This window comes from Zootoca vivipara, chromosome 3 (genome assembly GCF_963506605.1).
Source record: "Zootoca vivipara chromosome 3, rZooViv1.1, whole genome shotgun sequence".
NCBI classification, from domain to species: Eukaryota; Metazoa; Chordata; class Lepidosauria; order Squamata; family Lacertidae; genus Zootoca; species Zootoca vivipara.
In genome coordinates, this window is record NC_083278.1 from 74,075,828 (window position 1) to 74,081,827 (window position 6,000).

The window sequence follows — 6,000 nt, forward strand, 5'->3', positions numbered from 1 at the left end:
GGATGTGCTGGCTGCTAAACTCCTTCACATCTGGAAAAGGAACCCAGTCCAGCTGATGCGGGGGGGGGGAGAGAATGGCACAAAGCCCCCACCATCCCTACCATCCACCCTGACCAGTGCAAGCCAGTGGGACTTCTGCTCTGCTTCCCTGCTCCTGGCCATGGCTTAGGACTTATGGTGCAAGTTACTTAGATAGAGATAGATAGATAGAACTTTATTGTCATTGTACATAGTACAACCAAATTGAATGTCGTCCCATGAAAACAAAAACACAATTACAGCCACATATACACATACATACGCACAGATCGCAACTCCCCAATATCATATTATTTAGTTACAGCATTTAGGATGGTTATACAGGAGCTCTTGGATAAAAACTGTCTCTCACTCACTCAGCTTGTTCTTTTTTAAAAGTCTGAGGAAATAAAGTCTCTGCTGGGCCCTCTTTACCAGAGCAGTGGTATTGGCGCTCCAGTTTAGACAAGATTGTTCAGTCCAAACCCTTATTAGTTTATCTTGTCTAAGTTCTGGCAAAAACCAATGTTTGAGATGCTAGTAATAACTTCAAGGCAGTGAAATAACATGGAGTTTGTTTCATCAGGACAGAGTTAGGGAGTGTAATGCTGAAATTCTTATTTTCAAGCATCATTGCAGCTTATGGTAATAAGTTCTAGCTCCTGCCAGTGTAAAAAATCCACCTTTGAAGCCAAAAGTGTAATAACATAAGGGATCAACATGTTGATGCTAGTCTCAAGATTAAAGGAAAGAGAGGAGATTACTCTGTGGAAAAATTGCCCGTATAAATGGGAATTGTATTGTGTTGCTGAAACTAATCAGAAGCCAAGCTGACAAGTGTAAATTGAAATGGAGGGCAAAGGCAGGTGGACAAAATTGAGCTCTGTCAGTTCAGGCATATGACAGAGAACTGCAAGTTAGATCTTTACCCAGCTTCATCACCTTCACAATATCCAATCTGTCCTTAAAGAATATTGCATGTTTGTCTGATGGCTGTCTCATGCGTCCTTTTGAACTTCCAAAGAAGGGGGGGGGGTCCTGGTATTCCAAAACAATTTTTTTACTTGGCAAAGCTACTTTAAAAGTTAGGGAGCTTATTTTAATGTTTAACCTTATCTGCTGTAGACAGTGTGGCAGTCCTTTCAGGAATAGATGCCATATTCTTTGTAACCTTGTTTTTCTTGAAATGGTCAATATTATATAGAGATCACAAAATGTTTTTTGTCCTGCCCAGAGAGTGTAATGGCAATGGCTTAAGTGCATCTGAACCTTACTGGATTAGTAAATTAACAGTGTTAACAGTAGTAGTAGTAGTAGTAGTAGTAGTAGTAGTAGTACTTTGACTTATTAACCCCCTTTTTCTAGGAACATTCATATGAGAAGATTTCTAAACTCTTAAGTCAAATGCTCTGTCAAAATGCTGAAGCTCTGGAGACCAGATGGTCACATGTGAGATGCAAGTGGGGATGTGGTTAATCTTCTTCTTCTTCTTTGGCGATCACTCATAGCCGAGTAAGATTGTCTTCCATAAACACGGTTTTAACAATGGGTCCGTAAGTGACTGTGGAGGCCAATTCTGGATCCGCACATCCTTCCACAGAGGGGACATTGGTTTCCAGGCGGGAGTTGATCACGGTGTGGATTTGCCAAGGGTGCCTTCCTCTTAGCACGTTTCTCCCTTGTGTCCTGAGATCGAGTTTCTTCAAAGCCCATGACACCTTTGGTAAAGGCTGTTCTCCAACTTAAGTGTCTGACCCTAGGATGAAATAATCCATGCAATGAGCAGATCATGTATTTGTTTGGAACATTATAAGCTAGGTGTGATTTGTTCACTGGTAGTGTAATAAAATGAATTATTTAGGGCATTTTTTTGAAATTTCTGTAAAATATTTTATTCATCAGTTTATAATAGGAGCAAATTTGCTTGCAGATCCCAGTGTTTTTGACCACCTACTTTAATGAGTGCTACTTCCCAATGGAAATATTTTAATTTGACATAGTCTTCTTTCCAGTCACTTTGACAACCAAAAAGAAATGCCATATCTTTGCTTTCATTTGCAATCTATTGTCCTAGACTTTATCTGCATTACATTTACCTTGGATTATTTTTGAAGTCATGTATTCCTAAACTGTCATCTGCAATGGCTTCATTTTGCTTTATTATCCATGTTTTAGAATTTTGTATCCTTTATACTTCTCAACAGTTATTCTGAGAGTTATTCTTAATTTGATTTATATATTGTACATGGGTGTTTGTGCATGGAATAATTTTTTTGGTCCAATCAGTGCCTAGGCATCCAAAATGTAAAAGTCTTTTACAAAATAAAAAATTGTTGAGACAGCGCCAGAATAAACCCACAGAATCCCTTGGGGCAGAGGGAGGTTACAAATTGAGTTGATGAGGATACATTCTGAAGCAACATGACACTGAACAGCTTCTGAGAGTATACACAATGCATCCCAATTTTAATGCATCCCATTTTTAATATTATTGTTAATAGGTTATTATGGTTTTCAGTCATATACAAACAAAAATTTGGAATCTATTTGCTTGCAGAACATAACATACGTCCTGATGACTTGGAAGAATTTGTGGACACACCAGCCAAGAAACTGCACAAAACTTATTTTCTCTCTCTCTCAAAGAACAGAAAATATAAAGGAAACTTCTGACTTACAGCTAAGCCCAATGCCCCTAGTGATTACTGATTGTTTCCCCCATTCCTCTCTGAAGAAAGGCAATCAACATGGTTGACCAAGGCAGTTTAAGGCAGGGCTAAAGCCAAATTAAAATGGGTCACAGTATCTGTAATTGGATCACCTCCATTCTTTTGAGTACCTTGATTATCACTATAGCTAGTTTTTATAAGCTATGATGGACATGGTTTGAAAGGGCTTAGTGTAATGCAGCTTCCTCTGTTCCTATACTATGTAATGTATATGTTAAGGTGATATGTAAGGTGAGCAGTTAATGTGTGTAACAACCAGCCTTGGACATGTTCAGCAGGCCTCTAGGAGAATGTGCATATAAACCATAAATGAAAAGGGAATTGTGCACATTTTCTCTCATATATATATATATATATATATATATATATATATATATATATATATATATATATATAATCTCCAACAGACCTTGGAAATGTGCCTATATCAACTGAATTTTGTACTTTCTGCAGCCATTATGTACAATCCCCAATAAACTTTGGGGGATGTACAATCCCCAATAGACTTTGGGGAATTTTATCCATTTTCCAGTCATTGTGCATAATCCCCAACAGATAGATTGTGCAGATCTTGACTGCAGTTTGTGCATTCTCTAGGCAATGTGCATATTCTCTGGTCAGTATGCAGAGTCTCCAAGAAACATGCCTTTTTTCTGTCTTTTGTTCAGAAATGTACAGTCTGCACCCCAAGAAGGCTGGGTGAATGTGACTCATGGCTGCTTGTTTTGCACATTAACCACACAACTTGCATCTCCCTTAACACACATACAGCTATGCATAGTTTCCGTTCTCCCTTTGGTTACCCAGCTGCTTGGGTTTCATCACTGACTTCATATGGCTACTGCACTGTACATAGCATAGAAAGCTCATGTAGGCACAGCAAAACACTGATTTACCAGTGTTTGTGTCCGCAGAGAAATGCCACATTGTTGTATAATATCATTTTTCAGCTTACCAGACAGGTGCACTAGAGCCATTGCATGCGTGACAAAATTAAACTACCTTGCACTGTATGGATGTTGGTGAAGTGACAGATTCGATAATGAAGGCGGCAAATATGGATGAAAACATAGGGGAAAGCTGACAGTCAATCCAGTTGAGTGGCACGATGTGAAGGCTTCCTGGGATGAGATTGTAAGTCAGGATGATAATGAATGTCTTGGCGAAGACTTGCTGACATTTCATTTAAGAGTTGCAAGCTATCTGAGCCATGGCTGCAAGACTATTCTGCTGAAGTGAGAAGGGAAAGGAAGTTTGTGGTGGCAAGTCATAAGTTCTTTGGGTGACAGATCTGCTTAGAAGAATATATTTGTATTAACATTTTCAAAATTCTTGGTGCTGATACCAAAAGGCAGTAACTTCTGATGGCAGCGATAAGGCACCTTTTATCTGCTCTATCCTCCCTAGACCTAGTGTGTGCCTGAGGCAGGAACAAGATGTTTGCTTCACATCAGAGAGTAAACATGCTGGTGGCAGATGCATTGCCAGTGAAACACTATCTATGGCACACTTTAGAAAGCCAAGATGAAAGAACCAGTGAACTCAAAGGTGCTGCTTAGGAGAATGATGTCAGAATGGGAAAATACTACGGGTTACATCCAACATTAGTTCTGCTAAGAGTGATCCATTGAAATTAATGAACATGACTAACAGGTCCATTAATGTCACTGACTGCATAGAAGGTGGTTGGCTATAGCCCTATGAGTCCCCCAATATGTAACAGGTCCATTAACAATGTAACAGGTCCATATTAACAATATGGGTATATCCAACCCCCTGCCCTTTAGCAAGAGTTCTTTGTGCCCAACTTGATGGGGAGAGAGAACATGGGAAATGGTGAGGTGGGTCTGCTCAGAGCCTAGAGGAGACACCTTGTCTTTGGTCCACACCAGGACAATATATCAGATACTCAACTCCAAGTAAAGGTCCGGGGCACCATTTATAAAATTTTGGGGAAACAGTCTAGGAGGGTAAGAAAGTTGAGCTGGAATAATCAGATACACCCAGTTCCAAAATATGCTGTGGAATTTGTACTTAATACCAATACCTTCCTTCCTTCCTTCCTTCCTTCCTTCCTTCCTTCCTTCCTTCCTTCCTTCCTTTGCTTGCTTGTTTCTTATGCAAGTGGTACCTTGGTTCTCAAACACCTTGGTACTCAAACACCTTGGTTCCCAAATGCTGAAAACCTGGAAGTGTTCCAGTTTTTGAACATTCAATGTGGCTGTCAGCTATTGTTTCTGGGGCGCCTGAACCAATCAGAAGCTGTGCCTTGGTTTTCGAACATTTTGGTGCTTTTGTTTTTGCTATTTATTTTGCGTTTTTGTTTTTGAGGCTTTTTCGGTTAATTTGTTTTTGTGACTCCATGGAACCCAGGTCAGCTACTGATTGATTGATTGATTGATTGTGTGACCGTGGAAATGGATAAAAAGCCCCCCCCCATCCAAACAATGACTATCATCAGCGCAGGTAAGAAAAAATGTAATTTTAATTTTTATCATCTACAATACTGTCTTCTTTATTTTATAGTACACTACTTTGATTATTGCTTTCATTTTATGGATCAATGGTCTCATTTGTAAAATTCACATTAAATTTCTGTTTTAGGGGTTGTTTTTAAAAGATTAATCCATTTTGCATTACTTTCTATGGGAAAGCACGTCTTGGTTTTGGAACGCACTTCCAGAACGGATTAAGTTCGAGAACCAAGGTACCACTGTGAACCAAGGAACCAAGGGGAAAAGAATGAGAATGTAAGAAAAACCTACTGCATCAGGCCAGTGGCCCATCTAATTGAGCATCCTGTTCTCTCAATGGCCAGATGCCTGTGGAAGCCCAAAAGCAGGCCTCAGGTGCAACAGCTGCTCTCCCCTCCTGTGGTTTCCAGCAACTGGTATTCAGATGCATACTGGAAATGGGTTGGGCATCTGAAAAGGGATTGTTTCTTCTATAGCCCTTTCTGAGCAAGAAGAAAGTGGGGGGCAAAGAGGAATGAGGGTGAATAAAATGAGGCAATATATGGTGTGATCTCCAACGTAATCAAGGGATGGGGCAAATTTCCAATGTATTTCATATGTGTTGCACTTTAAGCAAACAATTTTATAAGGTCCCTCCTTTAAATTCCTCCCTCGTTTAGATGTGGTTAATTTTGCAGGCCAGATGCACAGTTGGCGTGCTTTCCAGTCCTGTGTGTATTCGGCAGCGTACACATAAAACTTGGTCTAATTTGTATTCAGTCCTTAACACAGTATGCACA